The 24457-nt window shown below is 37.4% G+C and overlaps 1 long non-coding RNA gene across 1 annotated transcript in view; it reads left to right on the top strand.

The window, feature by feature from the left end:
* LOC120774319 overlaps positions 1-24056 on the top strand; it is a 47163-nt gene extending 23107 nt beyond the window's left edge. Inside the window, exons 3-4 of the long non-coding RNA XR_005705232.1 lie at positions 23307-23560; positions 23677-24056. This is a non-coding gene — a long non-coding RNA (uncharacterized LOC120774319). The remainder of the gene's footprint in view (positions 1-23306; positions 23561-23676) is intronic.
* The last annotated feature ends 401 nt before the right edge of the window (positions 24057-24457 follow it).

The following is a 24457-nucleotide window of genomic DNA, read 5'->3' as shown; positions in this document are numbered from 1 at the left end:
GTGAAGAAATATATTTTATGAAAGGCAGACGAGTTTAGGCACTGTGCTTTAATAGCATATGTACTATGGAGAGCAAAAATAATATGAGAGAGCATATTTTAAATAAAAGCGCTGATTTTTCATTGACACAGCCAACTTTGCTAGAAATCTTAATTTTTATTTATATTTTTTTATAGTAGAGTTGGACAAATTTATAAAAAAAAGGCTACTATTGTTTGAATAGCTGTTAATTGGCCATATACCAGATCAAAAAGAGCAAGAAGGCACATTCCAAGTTGATAAAAAGCTGCTGTTTTCCCCATTTTTACTTCCATTCTTCTTGAACAATTAGTCATTAGAGAGCGAACATAAAGGAGAGTATTATTCTAAAATTAAACTTAAAAGAAAGAAAAAGGGGTCACATTATTTTGCACACACAAGGTATGTGTGTGTGTGTGTGTGCGGAACCAAGGTTAAGGACAGCATGTCAGCTCTCTCCATTTGCACGACGAACAGAGCCAGCAAATCAAAGATTTCAAACACACATACACGCACCTTACAACCCATACATACAAACCTTTGCAGCAAAGTCATACGCAATCGTGTTTCAATGTCAAAAACAAAGGCGCAAAAAGGTACAAGTCCTCCGCTGCCTCGCTGCCTTCACCACCGCTTGGTGGGTGCGTGAGGACAAGCTGTAGCTCCGCCGCGCGCCGACCTTCGACTGTTGAATCACTGTGGAGTGGCCGCCTGCCAGCGCTACATTCTACGCTTTGCGGCATGCGAAAAGGGTTCGCATTTGTTGTAAGCCATTGTTTTGTTGCTCTCATTGCGTAACGGGAATTTCACTTATGCACTTTAATAAGCATTTTATGTACGAGTGTGTGCGTGTGTGTGACGCTAAACGCTTTTGACAATGATGTATGGCCTGCCAACAATGACACATCCTTCCACCGAACGGGCAGGAGCAAGCAGGAGACGAGGCGATGGTGGAGGTGTATGCAAGAAACGCTTGCTTCAAAGGATATGCGTAGCAGAGGCACTCATTTGTGAAGTGCGCATCGTGTAATGTGATATGGGTGACATTATTGTTGTTGTCGTTGTTAATTTTTACAATATCTTCCTTTCTGCCTTTTGTAAACCGTTTATGTGGCTAATAAGGCAGCAAGTGAGTGTGTCATTGATGGCGGTGATTCAGTCATTCAATCCACTCTGGGTGCGTTTTGTTTGTTTGTTTGTCGATATGGAGTGGCTTGTGGCATAATTATGAATGTAATAACGGAAGAAAGCACCATTTGTTTGCATTGTATCGAGTAGCGGTACTTTGATTGGAAAAAGTGAAGAAGGTCGTGCTTGTTTGAGTTTTGTGCTTAGCGATTAGAGTTTAGACAATTGAAGGCGCTTTGGAATTAAGTGCGTCATGCAACAAATTGGGTTTCCAAATAACAAATATGCGTTTCTTTTTTGTAGCAAAAAATATTGTCTGTGAGTTATTTTATATTTTTCAGGTAAAACTTCATCTCTGAATTTTGTTAGGAGTTTTCTCTCTGTTTTGTAATTTTTCAGAATAAATTTTACTAAATTCATAAAATTGATATAATAATGCTAATAGCTTTGCGTTTTTGCACAAACAAATGTTTTTTTAATAAAAAAAAATTTTAGCAAAAAAGCCAGAACGAGGCATGTAGTTTTTTAAGCAAAAATATTTTTTGCATCCAAAATTATTTTTTATCAAAATTTTTTTCTTTGTATTAATTTTTATTTTTGCTTTTAAAAAGTGCTTCATGTTTTCATTGATGTAGTTTTTGCTCGATTTTGACTTTGGCATATTTTTGTGTGCAAGTGCTTCATATTTTTTGTCGATAAACATTTTAAATAAATAGTATTTGCACTGTGTTAATCGAGTTAGAAATGTCACAATTGAATTAACCGTTGCACTCTGAAAAACTTCTATATAGTGCAGCAGATCAAAAATGAAATTGCATGAATGCACTTAAGCATTCGCTTTTATATTACAAGGTTGCATTAGATATATGCATATATATATGTATATATATATATATATACATATATATATGTGTGTGTGTGTATATATTAATTACAACCTGAAATAAATGCGATTATCAAGTGGAAAAATAGCAAAAGAAATATATGTAAATATATATATACTATATACAGAGCACGAAGTCTTTTTCCATCGAAAACATAAACTTTTTAAAGCTAACGCCGTTCACATTTGGGAAATCTTCACGTTTACGAATGCCCAAAAAGTATAAGTTATTATATTTTACATTTGCACAATTAAATTTCCATTTTATTCTTGTTTCGTATACATTTTAAACTGTATGAGATATGATAGGAAACGTGAGTTTGAGAAAAATGTTGCTTAAAAAAACTGTAATAACTGCAATACAGAAAGCTGTATTTGTATTGTATTGTCATTTTATCCATTTTATCGACGTCTTCATGAGAAGCTCACTGTACCTATTTGTTGAAAGTTTCATCTTCTTATTACGTTTGATATTCTCCAATGCCACTGAAAGAAGTCTTCCATTACGAGTATCTAGCATTAGCTAGACAACTGTAGTGCACTTTCAGGATTTTTATTGCAATTTGATGTATCGATGGAACGACCTTTGGTGACATTGCGAAAATTTTCCCGTCTTCTGCTGCCAGTACAGCTTTATGCAGATGTGATGGAGCGTTGACAATTACGAAACGATTTTTCATTGGCAAGTTTTTTCCTTTAGAAACGATTTCACCTTGGAAGCACCAAATTTTCTAAATGTTTGGACTCCTAAAGATACCTGCAGAAAGAATAATTCGGGAAGCCTTCCTTTGAATATAGCCGATGTCATCCAGACGGATTTTGTGCTACTTGCTGATGCAATGAAAATTTTTAAAACAGCGTAGATTCTTTGCTTCCCAATCATCAATATTTTAAGTTTATGATATTCATTGGCATTTGAGCAACACACAAACGTAATAAGCCACTTATCCGATTTTACACATGGGATGCTCTTTTCAAAACAAGGGACGTACAGCTGAATTCGAATGCCGAATTTTTTTCTGAACTTTTAAAGTTATCCTTCACTAGTACTTTTTATATTATTAAAGCACTAATTGGTGCTGGTGCCAATCCTGATTTCGCATTTTGAGAAACCAAGGATAAAGGCCTTGACCTTTTTTGTTCAGTTTTCTTAAAATTGCAACTGAAGTCTTTTTCGCTTTCCACGCAACCATAAAAAATCGTGTAATTTACTATTAAGCGACTCCCTAAGTACAGAATTACTTATGTCGACGTAAAATACATTCAAACATCGAAAGGTTTATTGTTCATGTTTTAGAGCTTTCGTCTCTTGTTCGCGTTTTAGAGTGACCACGTTTTCGAGCGCGCTTAATCTGGGTGCAAACCGTGGTATCAACACTTTGGTGGCGAGATATTTTTCTTTTTTTTTTTACTTTTTAATAAACGGTAGTTTGTAGGCCCAATGCTCAACGCAATGGCTTTACTTTAGCGGCCTGTAATACCATCATTAAGTTAGAAAGAATATCTTTGTTATACTCTCGCAACAAATTCGCTAAGGAGAGTATTATAGTTTTGTTCACATAACGGTTGTTTGGAAGTCCTAAAACTAAAAGAGTCAGATTTAGGGTTATATACACCAAAGTGATCAGGGTGACGATTAGAGTTGAAATCCGGATGTCTGTCTGTCCGTCAGTCCGTCCGTGCAAGCTGTAACTTGAGTAAAAATTGAGATATCATGATGAAACTTGGTACACGTATTTCTTAGCTCCATAAGAAGGTTCAGTCCACGCCCACAAATTGGCGAAAGCCGAAAACCTATAAAGTGTCATAACTAAGACATAAATAAAGATATTAAAGTGAAATTTGGCACAAAGGATCGCATTAGAGAGGGACATATTTGGACGTAATTTTTTTGGAAAAGTGGGCGTGGCCCCGCCTCCTACTAAGTTTTTCGTACTTATCTCGGAAACTACTATAGCTATGTCAACCAAACTCTATATAATCGTTTCCCTAGGCATTTCCATATACAATAGTAAGCAATAATTAGTTAAAAATGGAAGAAATCGGATAATAACCACGCCCACCTCCCATACAAAGGTTATGTTCAAAATCACTAAAAGTGCGTTAACCGACTAACAAAAAACGTCAGAAACACTAAATTTTAGGGAAGAAATGGCAGAAGGAAGCTGCACCCAGGCTTTTCTAAAAATTGAAAATGGGCGTGGCGTCGCCCACTTATGGACCAAAAACCATATCTCAGGAACTACTCAACCGATTTCAATGAAATATATATGGTATATAATATTTTCTTAACACCCTGATGACGTGTACGAAATATGGTCGAAATCGGTTCACAACCACGCCTTCTTCCAATATAACGCTATTTTGAATTCCATCTGATGCCTTCACTGTATAATATATAGTACATTAGGAACCAATGATGATAGCGGAATAAAACTTTACAAAAATAGGGTATTTGAAAAATATGTAAATAACGGATAATGAAATCTCGATTATCACTTTATCATGCGAGAGTATAAAATGATCGGTGACACCCGAACTTAGCCCTTCCTTACATGTTCTGAAGTAAATTTGTCTCATCATCACATAGTTATAACTGTTAATTATAGGAAACATAACGGTTAGGTGTAAATTATTGAATAGTTGAGTAACGAGTTGCGAAATGTGAATTAGCAAGAGTCAGACCAAATAATTCATTTGTTTTTCCAAGATTATAATGTGCTTTGACTATAAATGAAACCATTATCGACAACAACCCAACAAACTGAAGAGAACGATTACTGGAAAACGACCGGAATTTGCAAATAGACACGAAGCAATAATTTTGGATCTTGACAAAATCGGCATTATGTTGCAAGACCGGTTAAAAACTATTTGGAAAACAACCGCCGGGAGGTTGTTTCTCACTCGGTTATAGCCCAGACCCTTTGTTCCGATCCATGCAGAGCACCCTCACCGGTATAGGATTCATATTAGAACAGGGTATTAAAAATTAGCTCGGTTTCTTCTGGGCTGCTATAAATTGTCAGAAAGATAACAAAATGTTATGGCGTCAGATGGGCTTTCAAGAATAATATTGTGATTGTTTTTCTAAAATAAACGTTAAAGTTTTGAAAAAGAAACAGTGAACATAGTAAAAACCTGCGTAAGTGCTCCCGCTTAAATATCGAAATCGCTAAACAACCAACACTTTGGGCTCAGTACTTGTATCAAAGGATTTATGTGGGCTCTCCTAAGTACCCAACCCGCCAAAGTTCCTCACAAAGCTGGAATTTTTCGTGCTGCTCATGATTCTGTTTTACTGTATAGTTTTAGATCTTCATTTTCATGACAATTTTAAAATTCAATTTGAAAAATATGTTAAAATCTCAAAGCTGGAAAGCAATTAGGGTGTGTATGTAAAGAAGTAGGCTAAAGGCCATAGAAATGGGTCAAATCGAAATACCGTGTAGGAGAAATATATACACAACTTGGCAACATACATATGTATGTATATATCTACTAAGTGTATATAACCATAATGAGTGTACGTTTGTGGCGCCAGTGCATATGGAATCCGAAAGTGTGGCTGACATGACACACATTTGACATGTAGTGACAGTTGGCAATTTTTATGTCAAAAATGTAATTCGCTACTTTACTATTTGCTATGAATAAACTGCAGAAACTACAGAAAAAGTAGTGCTGGCAAAAAGTCGGCCGATTAACTTGTCGCTGTGTCAGTCAGACTGAATACCTGCAGTGTTGGCGATGCCATTGTTGCTAGTGTTACTTTAAATCCACACACAAGCAGCTGTACACACACACACAAATGAGTGTTTGTTTGTATGCATGCGTTACTGTTGCAATTGCTGGCAATACTGTTGCAGTTTGGCAGTGACGGTGATGAATTATTTTGTAGCAACCACTTTTTCACTCAAATTTATTTATTTTTATTACTTTCAAACATTCTCATTTCATATAAAGTTTGTTTTTCTTATGGTTTTTTTGTTTGCTGCTGTTTTAGTGTTGCATGTTGCAATGTATTTTTCATAAATCATATAACACTCGTGCAACGTGTGCCTGCATGCAATTGGTTGCATACATACATCTGTATTTATGTGGCAATAATGAAAATATCCGTGCAGAAAAGTTGATCCTACACAAACTATCAACTGCAGTCAATATTTTATTAAAGCTGCAGAGTTAGCTTTTAGCTGAGACGGCGAACGGTGGCTTAGGTAAATATACATACGTATAATAATAAAATATCAATATATAATATGAAATACATAGAAATATATTCGACGTACATATATTTAAGTTTGTATTTTATTTATTGGTTTTTCTTTATTTATTATTTTATTTCTTGTTTATGTTTTTCCAAGTTTTCAATTTTTAAATGGAAATCTTGCTTTTAGATTTTTGCTGACAATCAAACTTAGAAAGCAGCCGCAATCAAATAAGAAATATTAGCAAAATAAATTGAAAGCGATGGCTAGTCAATTCAAAATGCTCAGCCGAGACCAAATACGTTACATGTGTAATTGAGTTGATGTGGGGTATTTTCTACAATTTATTTTAATTCTCTTGATGTTGTCTTTTTATTGAATTTTTAACTTTCTTACTTCAAAATATAATTTGGAAATTGGAAGATATGTCAAAGTCTAAACAAATATTTTACATAAGTGAACTAGTTCCCCATTTTACCTACCAAATGGAGTAATGAAAAGGGACTAAATCGTGGAACACAAACACTTTATATCTTCTCCCCAAAATGTCATCAACATCAACTGATGATCAACACGTCAATAAAATAAAGAAACCGTGCCTTGGGCATCGACGATTAACAGTCAGATATCTCACTGACATTATTAGAATATCGGAAGGATGAATGAAGACCGTTATGAAAGGTCAATTGGGCCTAAAAGAAGTGAAACAAGGATTGGTTCTAACATCACTCAATTTTTTGGAAAAACGGTGTCGAGTTAACGTCAGTGAAACAACGCTTTCCGACAATCAGGATGTCATGAATTTTACTATTATCGGCGATGAGTATTGGATCATGCATACGACCCAGAAACACACGATCAGTCGACCGAATATCGTGGCAAAGGTGACCCAAAGCCAAAAAAACCACGTCAAAGCAGGTCAAAAACAGGGATATGTTGTCAGTTTTCTTCGATTATCGAGCTGTCGCGCACTTCGAATTTCGTCCGACCGGCCAAACTGTCAACAAGAAATACTATTTGAGTGTGAGGATTAGAAAAAACGTAGGTACAAGTCTACTGGCGCTAATTAAGATTACATTGAGTGGGACAACATGGATATTTATGAATAAATTAAGAATTTTAAAAATATGAACCAAGTCTTACTATTTTCAGCACATATAAATTTATTTTCAAAAATTTTAACTTTAACACATTTTGTTTATGATACGATTCTAATGCGATGTTTGTTAAAAAAATAACGGGAAATTTCGATTTTTGAAAAACAAAAATATTTATTCATTTGTCTACATCAAGCAATTCTTCTAATCGCTGAAAAATTTCTCAGCACGATTTCTCGGATAGCCTTTAGTTCTTTCAGCGATATTCATCTATATTGTAAAACGACGGTCTTTTAAGTCTGTTCTTGTTGTAGCGGCAGAAAACATTCCTGAATTTAATTCGAGACATGAATTTAATACGGACATCCGTTTCCGTTCCGGTTACCCGAATGTCGTGGAATAGGTCTCCTTTATGTCTCTTAGCGAACACTGAATATTTAAAGATTTTTTAAAAGAACTGCCCCTAAGATACCAAAGTCGAAATTTGCTAATTCATTGCCTATCATAGCAATTATTCAGCCTACAACTTATTCAACTTTAGCTCGGATTTACTTTAAAAAAGTTGCAGCCAATATATCCGTAAGTCTCTGGAATGCTTCTAACTACAGAAAACTACTAACGTGAGCGAATGCTGTATTCGTTTTCGCAGTTTTCCGTTTCGGTTTTCTTTTGTTGCTCCTGCTGGCACTCTTTAACACGTAAAAAATGAGTTTGCGACACCAAGTGGTTCGTCTTGAGGATAAGTAAGTATTTGTCCATAAAACTAATTTGCCTATTTACGTTTCTACAGTATGCTTTAAAATGCGAGCGATAAGGAGCTGTTAACACAAGCTTAAAAGGTAGAGAGAATCTACAAACAGCAATGAACAAAAAGTTTCCGAAGTATTGCCCCGGAGCTATATATTTACGACGTCGGATATCTAACGAATGGAGCAAGCATGCCAATCGATAGAGACTTAGGTCTGCTCGCCCATGCCTTCAAACTAATCCACATCTGAACTATAAAACTACTCCGTTGATGGTACTTTTGTTTTAGATCTAAGAAATCTGAAGTATCCACAACGCACAACGCATTTTACGTTAAGATTTTAGATTGTAAAGTTCAAAGGAGATCCGATGTTTTCGAGCCAAATTTTGTTCTGCAATGAGGCTCAATTCTATGTAGCTCAATGGGTATGTAAACAAGCAAAATTTCCGCGTTTGGGACAAAAGGCAACCTGAAGAGATTCAAGAGCTGCCATTTCGTTCAGAAAAACCAATGATTTAGTGTGCCTCCTGAGCCGGAAGAATCATCTATCCTTACTTGTTCAAAAATGATTCCGTTGAGAACGTCATCGTCAATGGCGACCGTAATCACGCCATGATAACTGACGACTATTTGATGCCTGAATTAGAAGCTCGTAATCTCGCATTAATCAATGAGTTCATTTAGAGAACACTTCGTTGAGCACATAATTTCACGTTTTGGACCGACCGCTGGACTTTTTGCTATGGGAATATGTAAAGTAATAAATGCCAAAGAATGTTCTTTCGAATGATAATAAACATTTCTCATTAAATTTGTTTTTTCTTTGAAAAAAGTAGGTAGCCTCGAAATTGATCAATCTTTATGTAGTAGCCTATTTCAAAACTGCTTTCTTTCTTAAGTGAGCGAACACAATTCGAACAGTAGAACTGTTCAGATGCAACGATTAAAGAGGGAGTAAAACGAACGACCTGATTTCTTAGAAATTATCAACTGTCTCATTCCCGTTGTTGCATAAAAAGCAAGAAGAACGAATCTAAATACAAGTATTAAAGATCTTAGTCCATTCAGAAGAAATTCGCAATAAAATGTGTCCGAAATATATATTTACTGTACACAAAAGGGGTGCCAAATTCATACTAATACCAACATATTTCATATAACCATCAGTAGTGATGGATTTTTATTATTTAAAATACAACAGAAATTTTTTGCGTTCTTTCAGCATTTTTTCCATAATTTTAAATGCCGTCGAAACTGGTAAGCACAGCATCAACGCATTTCAATTACGACAGTAATATTTATTTATTGTTGCACCGCCATCAAAGCGCCGTTACGAGCGAATATTTGTAATCACCTGTGCTGAACGGGTGTGAATAAAAACCTGAAAAAATTATTTGAATGCGCAAAAAATGCTTCACACGTGGTGCTCCCCTGCGGCATGACTATTTATTCGGTGGTTGGCTGATGGAATGTACTGTGCAACAAAGGTGAGTCGAAGAGAAAAAAGCATGTGTGTGTTTGTGTGTGAGTGTGTGTTGCAAATAGCGCAGCGTAAAACAAGCAGCAACAGAAATATTAACGCCTTCAGTTATTTGTGAAAAGGGTAGCCGCACAAAAACAACATCAACAGCAAAAGTGACCCAACAAAAACAGTAAATATGGAGCTGCAACAATAACCTAGAACAAAGGCAACATGAACCGCATACTCTTCCATAATACTCGCTTCACATGTGTGTAGCTATTAATGGCGGAGCGACACCTAGCGGTTTGCATTGTTTGTACAATGAGTTGGAGGTGCAAAAGTGAACTTTCAATGTCGTAGAATCCCCTGCAGGAAATTCTACTAAATTTTTAAGTGGTGTGATAATGCTTCGCTGCCCTTAACGAAAGCTCGCTAAAAATGTAATTGAATACGGAACAAAATTAAGAACAGCACAAAACGCGTATATACCTCTTTAGCACCAACAGAGGTTTCTTGCAACTTCAGCTCAGACTTGTCCACCAGGGTACACAAATTTCATTTGTGGGATTCTATATGTAAATTCTTTTGTCAGTTTGTGCTGCTTTTGTATATTTTCGTTGTTATAACTGCCTTATTGCCACAGCGTGACCAGAGTGCTTTAATTTGTTGTTTCTTTTGTTAAGCGTTTATAGTTGACCATTTTGTGTGCTCCAAAGTGAGCAGAAAAAGCAATGTTCTTTTTCCATATGTCAAGCGGACTGATAAGACTTGAAACGCAAAAACACTTGCAACATTGGTAGCAGACACAAATGGCTCAAGGCCATCGCAAGTGTTCATATACACGAACTTACATACAATATGTACCGATAGACATACATACAGTAAAAAATTAAGCGTCAGCTCATGTTCAAATGCTGCGTACTTCGAGCACACTTTTTCACCATCAAACTTTTGCTTTGCTCCAGGGGCGAGTTTTTCGGGAACTAGCCTGCGTTGACAATTGGACTTCGAATGTTCCGGGCTACCAAAAACCCAGTAGGCATAGCAGTGTTTAAAATACTTAAAATTATGTCGAGTAACTTACGATTTTTTCTTAAACATATGTATTATATATAAAAGGTGATCCATTCCCAGGTTTTCTGCTATTTCAAAGAAAAAACACAGAAACAGAAAACTAATAGAGAATTTTAATTTTCATTCGAAAGAACATTATTTGGCATTTATATTTTGAAGATTATCTCTTCCAAGTGGTTTCCGTGGCTACGTCTCAGATCGTCCTTCCATTGAGTCCAGTTTTCGATGACTCGTTCGAGCGTTCCAAGTGGTAACTGGTGAATGACACGCTTGGTGTCTTGCTACAAGGCCTGAATCGAAACGAAATGTCCGCACAGACTTTAGACTTTAGTTTTTACATATCCTCACAAGAAAAAGTCTAACGGTGTGATATCAGACGATATTGGTGACCAATCGACCGGCCCAAAAAGTTAAATTATCCGCTCTTCGAAGTGTTATTTCAATTAATCCATTGATTGATGCGATGTGTAGTGTGCACTGATGCCGTCTTGTTGAAACCGAATATCGCCGAGATCGCGTACTTCAATTTCAGGCAGCAAATAATCGGTTATCAGAGACGCTATAACGGTCGGCAATTTTGGTTGTTTACATACCCATTGAGACAGAAACGTCTGTTCTTCTTGGAACTTTTTAAAAGCCCATAGAGGGAAGCGATATCGCCTGGGAAGGCCGAGCGGCTTCAGATCTTGCTAAAGATCTCGACGTAAATCTCGACAAGACGTTCCAAACATCAGTCAGAGTTTCTGCGGACGGCGCCGAATCGACTCTCCACGGTCCCCGTGTACACTCTCAGGTACGGCTGCTGCGTGCTAAACGTGGTCTATTTGGCTGAAAATTATTGAATAATGATTGCAGGGTCTCAAGATGGATCATGGTGTTTCGAATAGTATGCTCAGTAGACCGATTAAGTTGACCTTAAGTTGAATGATTTGTAAACGCTGTTCAGGCGTAAGTCTTTCCACGATGAAATGTAAAAGAATACGGAACAAAAATGACATGGGCGTTTGACACTGCTTACGCCTGATCTGTAAAAAAAACTCTATTGAAAAAAGTTCCTCTATAGCGATCACCCATTAGATTGCAATTGTATTCTAAATTGATAAATTTTGATAAATATCAAAAACATCGAATTCAATGACTCCTAGGTCTATCTTAACTATCGTGATTATTAAAATGGAGTTTCAAAAACCCTGAAATCAGTAAGATCATCTGAGTTTGAAACTACTTAATATGTGTTAGAAGAAATAATTTATCAAAGAAAGACCAGGTAGATGTTTTCTTTTTTTGGGTTAACCGAAACAGAGTTAGATATAAAAAGTAGAAAGGCTGAAAATCTTAACTCGGCTGCTGAAGCTTCGCAGAACTATTCATGCAAAAGCTCCATGAAAGCAACTCTAAGCAAAGCATACTTTCCTCCTCAGCAAGAGTTTCGAAGATCCAGTGACCAATATAAGACATTAATCTGATTTATCCTAACAATACAAAAAACTTGTTCATTAAACTTGAGTTTAAGATATGTTAAACCCACAGTTAAATTTGATATACTTTATGTATTCGTTGGTTTAAAAATAACAGAAAAATCTGCATTTTTAAATACCAAGTTGAACTCATATTTCTTCATGCTAAAGCACATCTCTTATCACCCATCTCTAAAAGTTTGTTCGGTCTGCAGAAGTCAATCTATCAAATTCCTATGAGCCAGCTTTCATGATTTCGTGCCTACCTAACGCCAAGCTGACTTTTGTTGCAGATGAAAGTGCAGCTGTGAACTGACAACTGTTTTCGCAACAATATTTTTTTATAATCAAGCGCCGGGACGCGCACACACTACCCTTACTGACCAAGAATGGCGGTGGGCAATAATCAAACAATAACATTGCAACGCACACACACAGACACACACACAGAGAAGTGTCGACAAAAGCAGAGTGATTTTTTGCAGACCTAACATACCTGAGCGAAGTGTTTTTTCCATACTTACCACACAAATTCCAACAACAGCCAACTTAACACCCAGGATAGGTGCTCAAAATTATAAAATTGACTTGAAAATTTTTAATTTTCAATTCCATTAACAGCCTTGTGCAGCGCTGTCATTTAATTGCGAACAATGTGTGAATTGACTGTGAAAAGCGCAAAAAGTCGAACATGTGGCAACATTCTCATGACAACGAAACGAGCATGCGGACACACACAAACACACGCGATTACACATAAACGCTGCGCAGACATTTGTTAGCCAGAAATGTGTAGAGTTTTGCAAATGCAAAAATAGCTGGAAAGTAAAAAAAACAACGAAATTGCCACAAAATCCTATTTTCATGAAATATCCTTTTTGCTAGACGCAAAGGCGCACAGCCATGTGAGGTAAGCGCGCAGCAAGGCGGCCACAAACGACCGTCGAAATAGCAGCAGAAGCAGATATATGAAAAACAAAAACAACAGCAACAAGCACAACACCCACGCAATAACGAAAGGATACAAAAGCCATTTGGCTGCACGAGGCAAGGATGTGCCTTAGTGTGTAGGCGGCAAGCACCGAAAAACAATCAAAAAGCCAGCTTTGTTAAATACCGACGAGCTTTGTGTGTGTATGTGTTTGGTTGGTGTGTTCTCTCGCCGAATGGCAACAATTCGTAACGGAAAGGAAGCAAATTGTGCGCCACGTTGACTTTTGACTTGGATAAGCGCTGAAAGCTCGCGGCTCAGTTCCCCGCCCACACTCTACTAACTTTAATTTGGTTGCAAATATACTGAAACACTTCGGCTAACATTCCTCGCCTCCTTTTTACTTTTCTCGCAGGAATTGGCTTTTTCCGTTTGCCGTTCTCTAGCAAAGGGTTCGGTTTGAGCGGCAATTTACACCCGAATTGTTCGCTCCGTTGCTTACCCGCTTTTTAGCCAAATTTAAGTGTGTTGTCTCTAACTCTTTCGGAAATCGATTGCGGCAGACATTGTTCCCTTTTCTGACCGCCCAAACGTTTAGCATTTGTAGCGCTTGACAATAAAAACTTGCTTCAAAGTGTGTTGCGCAAAACCAAGCTGAGCAAATGAATGCAAATGGGTGTGTGGAAAGGACACGTTGTAAATTTAAAATTGAATTGATGACTGGCGAATTTCGTTAGAGTTGGGGCTTAAATTAACTTACACCACTCCCGTTTTCATTTAAAAGAAGGAAAATGTTAACTTCGGCAGCAGTGAAGCTATGATATACTTCACAAATACAAAAGAATGGAAAATGTTTCCATACAAGCACTTGATTCCGATTGGTCAGTTTGTATGGCAACTATAAGCCAGTCGTCCGAAAGCAGCTTCTTGGTTAAAGTGGTACGGATGCATAATTTCAGATCGATATATCTGAAGCTGAGAGATTAGTTCGCATACATACAGACCGACGGACGAGCAGACAAACGGACGGACTGACAAACGGACAAACAGACAGACAGATAGACATATCTAAATGGACTCAGTACTTTATAGAGTTTCTGGCGTTTCCTTTTGGGTGTTATAAACATCTTGGTAAACTTAATATACCCTGTTTAGGGTACAAAAATGAGTATATTTTATGAATTTGAGTTCTGAGTTACTGTATGTAACGGGTTTAAATAAGAGCGCAACAAAAAATTTCGTGTGAAACAACATTCGATGCCATTATGTATGGAACTCGATTTCTTTTGCATGGCCACCACGGGCTCCCTCGAAGAAGTCCAAACGCTGAACCCAATTTTCGACGGTTTTCAAGCATAAATTGACCGATGGTGCTGTACTTTCACGTTCGATATTCGTACGAAGTTCATCAATCGTCGCTGGCTTGTTAGCCTAGACCATACACTTGACGTAGCCCCACAGGAAATAGTCTAACGGCGTCAAATCGCACGACGGAGGCGGCACATTGACTAGGCCATTTCGTGAGATAACACCTTCACCAAACTTGGTTTCCAATAAATCGATTGTGACGTTCGCTGTGTGGCTAGTGGCGCCATCTTGTTAGACGTCCAAGTCCACATAATTCAATTCGGGCCAAAAATATTCGGTTATCATTGATCATCACGGTAGACGTACTGCCCAATGGCGTGACCGGCCAATAAACCGCACCAAACCGCAATTTTTTCGGGATGCAATGTTGACTCATGGAGTACATGTGGATTGCTGTCTGACCAATAACGTAAATTTAGTTTATTGACAAAGTCATCCAGCCAGAAATGAACCTCATCGCTGAAAATCCAGATCATTTTCAATTTGTAGGTCAGCTCAATTCACGAAATTACGACGACTATGATGGTCAAGCGGCTTCAGTACTTGCGTCTATTTGACCTTCTAAAGAGGTAGGCCAAGATTTTTTGCAAAATTCTCCACAACGACGTCACAGAGATGCCCAACGCCTGAGAACGACGTGTAAGAGACTTCCTCGTCAGATGAGTTCTTTCATAGTCAATTTGGGCGGGTCAGAATCTATTATATCTACTTGTATAAACAAAGTTGTAAAATCACGAGGTTTATTTCGCATGCCTCATTCAAAGTTATTGTATACAAAAGTACAAGTGTTTCATCAATCTAACGAAGTTGGTATAAACAAGTATTCGATTGACTTAATATTCAGAACATTTTGTGAAATACGTAATGAGGCGATTCTCAAGTACTCGTACAAGAATCAACTGAATGTATTTTTGTTTTCCAGGAATTTTACATAAAATATATGCTACATATATATGTCACATTTTTAATAAGAAATGACAAAAACGTCCTTACTTCCAGCACATTCGAAGAAAAGAACTCAAAATAGTAACATGTTTCTCTTGTAAATAAAATAAGCGTTTCCGTTATCAATTTTATTGACTGCCAAGTGACGGAAGCATGCTAAATCTACAAACTAGGAATCCCAAAAGGCGAAAATCGAGAAGCTCTACGTCAAAAATTAACCGTTGGAGGTCAACTCACTCATAATTCTCGAAACGTAAATGGAATTTGAAGAACACAAAACTAAAATGGCAAATAAAACAAACGACAAAGACAACAACAACTTGAGTGCAACTTATTTATGACAACTACTAAACTTTATGACAAAATACAATTCACAGCAATGAGAGCAACAAAAGTACAAATAACAAACAAAATATTTTAAATGAACGAGCGTAAAGTCCAACAAGCGCATCAGGGCGGAAAGCTATCAAGCGAAAGCTGAAACAAATTTAACGATTTTTCGAATTTCGCACGAGCAAAGTATTTCGGTTAGTGAGTATCAAAAAATATGTTGAGCGGCACTTCTTAATTTTTGCTTAGAATACTATTCTCATCAAAAATAGAAATTTCGAATATCTTTATGAAATTAGTTCGACAGAATGCTCCAATTAATACTCCGCACAATTTCTACTGATTCTGGTTACACCAGAGGACTGATGTATCTTATCTGTATAGTAGAGATATTTTATGAAAGAGAGACAACTGTTATTTTGTACTAAATAACCAGCTCATCTTGTTGGTTTCCTGTATCTGGTTCAATAGCGATCTGAACAGATAATTGTAGTTTGAGTAACCGAACTTAGGGATACTAAATCTTCTCGAGCTATATTTCTCAGCAATACATAAAGATTATACACAGTCTGCCTTATTATTTAATCGATTTTGGCGAGCTTAAATTTATAGGTTGTGGCTGATACATTCTCTACCGGGAAAATTTACTCTTTGTATAAATATCTACGTATATATGACATGTGTGCACCTAATGGTAATTAAACGCGTTTACCTAAGCGTAATCGTAATCGTTAATGTATGAGTTCACATAAGTACTCTATGGACATAGAGACATAATGTTGCATGCCACGCTTCCCACGATGACATGGCAGAACAAAAGGCCAGTGCTTTCTAGGAAATACAAGTACTAGCTATACGGTCTAAATGAGAGGGCATGACACCGGATGGTGGACACAAATCGACCGACACACCTTTATGTTTATGTGTATAATACCTGTATATGGAATTGTCGATTTATAAGCGTCTCTAAAGTGGCGTCAAATGGCATATGAGTAATAACAAGCGTATCAGATGTTTATTTATAGTAGACTTTGTGCCTCATATATGTAGTCTCTGCATAGACATTTGCGTTGGCTGCTCATATTTGCATGCGTGCAACATTGGCATCTCGACTGCATATCTAAAGCACTTTTATGGGCACATTTGAGGTGCCTTTATGACTCATTAGCAAATTAGAGAAGAAAAGCACAAAGTGTTGTGGAAGGTTTGTTTCAATCGCAACTTTTTCTCCCTTTTGAAGCTCGCTAAGACCTCTTGTAAAATGTATACAAATTTACTGATGGCGACCTTCTCAAAGTGCTTATCTATATGGTCATGGCTAAGTATTTTATGGTCGAAAAAATATACACTTAACAATTTTCGTGTTATCTGTCGTTTTTACCGTTTAACTGACGGTGTTAACATTTGACACAAGACCCAAAGGATGATTTTCATAAAGGCGTTTGTTGCATGAAATATACGTAAGTAGTACAGCATTTTTTATTGGACAATATTGTTACTTTAGGCTAATTAATTTCCTCTCCTTTAGATATTGTCACAATCGAGTCAAAACATTTTGTAAAGAAACGAGTGAAATTCATTCGTCATTTGCAAAAAAAAATTCAATTCGAGTTATGAACTATTTGTTGATTATCGGTCTCAACCTACACTAGTTCTACTCCCTCAGAAACATCTGAGCTTGGTAATTCCAGTGGATTATAACGGGTATGGTTCATATTCACAGTTTGATTGCACCCAGCGGTGATCACTTAAGGCTAGGATAAATTCTAAAGTCTTCCGCCTACCATAGCACAATAAGCCATTTTAGCAAAATGCGTTCTTTTTAATCCAACATAAAGTCCTTTCATAGTCATATACTTTCGATACCATTTTTGTAGTACGATTTGACCTTTGCTTCAAAAGAGGCTTCAGTTTCGGCGATCACCTTTTCATTCGAAGAAAATTTCTCTTAGAGAACATTGTTTAGAAACCTGAGAACAAGAAATAGTTGGTAGAGATTGGTTGGGTAAATCTGGAGAATGCGGTGAATGCGGAAGCAATTCGAAGCCCGATTCAAGGATTTTTGCTATCCCCTTCATTGACTTCTGACACATTGCATTGCCTTGGAGAAACATCACTTTATTTTTCTTCGCCTGCTTTGCGGCGATTTCGTTCTTGATACGGTCCAATAACGGTATGTAATAGGCGTAGTTGATGACTATTTTTTGTTTCAAGGAGGTCAATAAAAATTATTTCATGCGCACCCCAAAATACAGACGCCAAAACCTTCGCAGCCAACTGTTGCGTTTTTCACGCTTTAAAGAGGGTTCATCGTATGCAATCTACGCGGATGGCCGTTGATTGAACTGCGGAGTGAAGTGATAAAAAATCAAATCATCCAAAGTCGCATATCGACACATAAACTTGAACATATCCAAACACTGCTTCGAATCATCAACTCGCTGCTGTTTTTGTTCAAAAGTGAGCTCGCAGGGCAACCCTTTCGCACAGAGCTTTCTATAGCCAAATATTCGTCAATGATATAATGTACCATTTAGTTCTATTTTCTCCAGACTGGATAAGGAAGCAAAGCAGATGGGTTTGGTAGTGAAAGAGGGCAAGACGAAATATCTCCTGTCGTCAAACAAACTGTCGTCGTACTCGCGACTTGGCTCTCACGTCGCTATTGTCAGACATAACATCGAAATTGTAGATAATTTCGTCTATTTTGGAACCAATATCAACACCAATAACAAAGTTAGCCTTAAAATCCAACGCAGAATAACTCTTGCCAACAGGGGTTTCTTCGGACCAAGTAGTAAAGTCTTCTCTTGACGAACAAAGACCAAACTCCATAAGTCACTCATTATTCCCATCCGGCTACATGGCACAGAGGCATAGATAATGACAACATCTGATGAGTCGACATTACGAGTTTCGAGAGAAAGGTTCTGCGAAATATTTATGGTCCTTTGTGCTTTGGCGACGGCTAATATCGCATTCGATGGAACGATGAGCTATATGAAATATACGACGACATAGTTCAGCGAATTAAAAGACAGCGGCTACTCTAGCTAGATCATGTTGTCCGAATGGACGAAAACACTCCAGCTCTGAAAGTATTCTACACAGTACCCGCCGGGGAAACAGAGGAAGGGGAAGACCTTCACTCGGTTAGAAAGACCAGGTGGAGAAGGACCTGGATTTGCTTGGAATCTCCAATTGGCGCCACCTTGCGAAAAGAAGACACGATTGGTGCGCTGTTGTTAACTCGGTTATAACCGTGTAAGCGGTGTCTACGTAAGTAAAGAAGAAGAAGAAGAAGAAGATATAACGTACGCGTTCAGTTGTTAGTGAACTTTTTTGATGTTTTTTTGTATACCTATATTCTCTGTCACAAACAATTTCAGAAGATCTCCGCGGTCGAAAATTAATTTGTAAACGGATATGTTTGAACTATCCAGAGCCTATTTACATGTTTACTTAACGTTTGCTTGAGTAATGGCCTGGTGATTCGATCTTTAGGTTTCAATCTTATACCCCCGTTCTCAGGTATTAAATCTAAAGTTAGAGCACAAAGTATAACCGTTGTTTGAATATGGCTTCAGTTTTTGTAATAACAATAATCTCGGTACATGAAGAAGAAAATAAGCAATGCTCAAAAGTCAAAATAATAAAAGACTTCCTCCATTGCCCTCCCACAGACGGATATACCTTTAAGCTGCGCTTTATTACGAAAAATTTATAGAAAGCATCCAGCAATCAGTGGTAATAAAAATGCTCATAAAACGAACGCATAATGTGCAGTGTCCAACAGCAAAAGCAATAATAACTTCAAAAATAATAATAAAGCGCAAACAAATCGGATTTTTTACAATGACGCAAATGTCAGAATTTTTCATATATTTACCGCTATTTCTAGTATTTTCGATACTTATGGACGCATATGGTATTATACATATATTGGACTACGCTTGCAACATCGTTCGTTAACGTGGCTGCGGTGCTTTTTAATGGCAAAATAATAAAATCGGTTATCGCTTGATCGCGCTGCGAAAAGTTGTACACTTGTAAATATATATTTCTTTTATATAATTTCATGCGATTGTGTGGGGAAAAGGTTAATAAATCTTTAAATATATATTTACGTCCGTGCTTAGTCCAGTGAGAATTGTATTTAATAGACGTATAATAAATTTTGAGATAACTTTTATATTACCAATAACAATATAGTTAGTACTTTACTGTTAATATTATACATAAAGTCATTTGAAGCCAAGGGGTCTGAAGTAAAGGTATTTCAACAGAAAGAGAATTTGCAGCGATCAAACAGTAGTCACCTGGAGAAACGAAAACAGCTTATTTCTTATGAAATATTTTTTACTTTATAACTCGGTAAATCTGCGACAGAGACGTATGATATGATCAAACAGGCTCACCCAGATGTTGCTTTAGCAAGAAGTGGTGTGTTTCGGTGGCACCAGGCCTTTTTGGAGGGCCGGAAAGAGGTCGGTGATGAATGACCAAATCCGAAGTGAAAACAATTGTCTTTTTTGACATCAAAGGTATCGACCACCATAAATTCTCCTGGACAAACCGCCAACGCCAAGTTTTGCGAGGAAGTCCTCAAGAGACTCAAACGTAGGGTCAATCGGGTCCGACAAGACATGGCAGCTGACAACGGTCAGCTCACACCGTCTTTCTTGTGATTAGCTAACTAACCAAGGTCGACATCCGTACGCTTCCGCAGCCGCCCTACACCCCAGATGTGGCCTCCGGGACTTTTTTGTTTGCTTGCTTGTAAAGGCCGATGAAAGGCAAGCATTTTTAGACGACAGAGGGAATCCAAGCAGAATGTCCCCTGGCTCATAATTCCATTCCGGAAAAAGCCTTCCGTGACTCCTTCATTGCTTGGAAATCGCTGCAGTGCTGCATAGACGCAAAAGGAGACTATTTTGAAAGTTTTTAGAGAATTGTAACGATTGGTTCTGGACAAACTCTGTAATTGAGTTGTCATTGACTATCACCAAATGAGTTCTCCGGAGCTTTGGAAAAAATTCAATGTCTTCGAAGACGATTTTTACATTTTATATAAATTTATTTCGCGAGTGATGGTTAGGTTGGGTAAATAGGCTTGTGTTTCGTGAGAGCACGAATAATCGTACTTGGACAGCTGGGGATTCCTGTCCGTTCTGATGCCCGGTGTGATGTCGTAGAAAGTACGGTAAACTAAACGCTGCGTAGAAGTACTTCTGATACTCCTTTATGGCTGATAATCCTGTTGGAAACACACCGCAAGAGATTTAAAAGAAGAAGTTAATTTAACTTTTCTGTAAAAAATTATTTTTTTTACAATATTTTTTTATTATTTTCAAAAATTATAACTCTGTCTGCAACTGCAATCAAATTTCGAGTTTATTTTTGGCAATGAACTAATTTCCCCTGAACTTTTGTCCGATTAGAGTCAGTGAAGTGCACTTTTTATAACTGGAAAAAGCCGTTTCAAAACACCGCCATAAAATGCTAAATTTACTACATTGAAAAGTCAGTTCGCTTGGGTAGCCATTATAATCCAACAGCAACAAACACCCACTGCACTGCCAATGACTTTTATTTTATTTATAAATCATTTTTATTATCCGCTTTTATTTCACTGCACTCCTCCTCCAATGCTCCGCCAGCAGAAACGAACAAACAAAGCGCAATAAACCAGCTAACCTTTGCTGCCAGTCGAGCAGCTCCATTGTCCAGTCGCCGTAAAGTATGACCCTGGCGCGCGCGATTAAGCGACTTTTGTGCATTTGAAATGAACGAAAATGGACGAAATGGCAAAACTGTCGCACGGCAATGAAATATCGAAAGTCGCCATGAGGCGAGAGTTGAAAGGACCGCATGTGGCAAAGCGAACAAGTAAGCAACTAGCTGCAAGCAAGAAAAAAAGACAACACTGTGAGCCAAAGTATTCCAGCATTGCATGCAACAAGACTACGTAGTGTGTAGATTGGTTACTTGCAACGCAGCAACAGATTGCGCTCTCGAAAGGAGTCGCTTTCGATGGAAAGCCAACGTCGTGGTGCATGGAAAGCGACAGAATAGTTATCACATTTGGAGTGTGGCATATGAGAATATGCAAATTATGACAGATAAACAGCTGGCGGTTGACAGCGGCGGCAAGCAGACGGCAGAGTTTGGGGCCTAAACTTAAAAGAGAGTAAATCTATGTGGACGCAGACATGATGCGCCGGTTGGGTAATTGAATTTCGAATCGCCTGAGGCTAGAACTGAAACATTCCCGTGAAATATAAAGAAAATATCACATTCTAGTTGTGCTCATCCGTCTTTCCTCTACCACAGAGATACTTACATTGCTAATCAAAGCAAACCCACCTGATAGCCTCTAACTTTTATGCTTTATTCGTGTGCACATAGCTAGCACACATACAGCAACAAAAACAAACATGACAGCTACATGTGCAAGTGTCAACTTGATTGTCGGCATTCTAGTGACAGCCGTGTCTCGCTCTTTATACCCTTCTTGAAATTTGTGTTTGTGGATGTAGTGGACTCTAAGAGAAAGGATTATGATCTGATGAGCTATTAGTCACCAATTTAAAAGTTGATGCCTCACTCTAAAGGATTCTCAAAACGTCACAAGCGCGTGTACCTTAGAGGTATTAAATGGCTAAATATCCCTTTATGAGTAATCTCCACTGCTTATTAGTAACTGAAGAGTTCAAAATCTACCTGATTAAATCACCTTTTATGATTATATGCTAAATATATGATTCATGTGATCATAAAATGATCTTTGAAGTATAATATTCACACACCAAAAAAAACAGCCTTCGATTCACCAAAGTTTGGAAAGTGAAGCTTGGAAAGTGACGAATAGAACGAGCAGTTAGCTAAAAAGCATTGAAATAGCTAACAGTTATTCCAATTAGAACTCACTTTGTTACTACGCTCATATCTAAAACATAACGGAAAAAGCGTAAATAATGGAGCAAGGCTTAACCTAGTGAGCAAATATGTAAGGAATAGCGCTGGCTGACGGAAAACATTAAGTTAGACCAGAGTCTGATATCAAAAATTCGAATAGTAGCTATTGGTTACCTAAACCAATTTTCTAACCGAAATTAAATTAAATTCAGCGCGGTGTACAGAAACGGTTTTCAGTGTGAAGACCGTCGCAAACAATAAAAAATAATAATTTAAGATTTAAAAATTCAAATTGTTTCTGAATAAATGTACTTGTGAGCGGTATATACATATGTATATTGCATCTTGTCTCCATATAACCCATTCAATACTTGACAGTTCAATTTGGTATAAGCATCCTGGTATCTAGCAATTTTCCCATATGGCATGTACCCTTTGGGGCGGCGGAAGATGCGCTCTGAAAATGCAAATGAGCCTGCACTATCGACTCATCTACCTTGCTATTCGTTGCACTACCACTATTTGCAGACTTTGATGGAAAATATGACAAACATATATAAATATATGGTAACATTTAAATTCTGTATAAAATTTACACGTCTCAATACCCGCAAGCGCATATGCTTTTCCGCTTGAGTTGCCAGATCGCTTATTTATATTAATTTTATTTAGCGTAGCAGCCTGTGAAGCCATTTACTCACATACAAGTTTATTTAATTTTGTAAATTTTTTTCAGACGCCACATACAGTTACATATACACACACACTTGTGGCAAGCCTACTTGCGGACTCACGAAATTCAGCCAATATCGATATTGTCTGTTGCAGTATTAGATCCCACTTGACAGCAACATGACAGCTCCCCTTAGCGGCGTGGCAGCAGTTAGAGTGTCTTTCAATTGCTCCAACCACCTTCGTCTTTGTAGCCATACTTATTTGCAGCGCACTAAGCTCAATATCATGTAGATATGCATCGATATGTATAGGCAGGTATATACCATATATGTATATGCAGGATTACTTATATATATGTGTGTAGATTTTTTGCATTATCCTTTCTAACTTTTTTGGAGTTTTCTTTTTTTTCGATTGGTCCACATCAATAGAAATAGCAACGAATGGGCTGACAGGCATGTCGCATTGTCTGTTTCACCGAATTTACAACTCACAGGGGCTTACAAGTGAGATTTTCATGTTTCACCAGCGCATACGAGATGTGACACTTTATCTCTTTTTACGCCCGTATTTGATGTATGCTATTTGGAGGAATGTTTGCAGCCATGGTGCATTGGAGAGGTGTCGAGATATGTGCATTTACAAGCCTGAAAAAAGGAAACATGTGAGGATTGTGACATTGGAGCAGTTTAATCCGAATTTCAGTGGTGCAGATACTTAATTCAGCGATTTTTGGAACTTATTAATTAAATTTAGAAACAAGTGTCTTGAAGTATTTTAATATTTTTAACTCTTTTTGGTGTTCAAACTTTTGGAAATAATATTTAATTAACCTTACGATGGCTCTTTTTGGTATTTTGCCCTTGCATGGGTTTCCTCAGGTAAAAAACAGTTCTTTTTTAGCAATTTTTTTTTTCGAATAACAAATTAAATATTTTATTCGAAATTTTTATTGTTCCAAACATATGTATCTATTAATAAAAAAATTCTTAATTTTTGGAGAAAAATACTTTAAATTCGGCCATTGCGACGCCATTGACCCCTCGAAAAAACGGTGCACCCGCGTTTGCAGAATAACTGCTTAATGGAACATCTGAAGCGAAAAAGCACGCGTTTTAGTTAAGTTGGATTTTTGGCAGACATTTTTACAAAAAATAAAATTTCAGTGAATTTTTTTCAAATAGTTGTAACCGAAGAAAACCTTCGCCCAAG

Source organism: Bactrocera tryoni, chromosome 4 (genome assembly GCF_016617805.1).
Source record: "Bactrocera tryoni isolate S06 chromosome 4, CSIRO_BtryS06_freeze2, whole genome shotgun sequence".
NCBI classification, from domain to species: domain Eukaryota; kingdom Metazoa; phylum Arthropoda; class Insecta; order Diptera; family Tephritidae; genus Bactrocera; species Bactrocera tryoni.
Note: the sequence above shows the minus strand (reverse complement) of the source record. Positions and strands in the feature narration are given on the sequence as shown.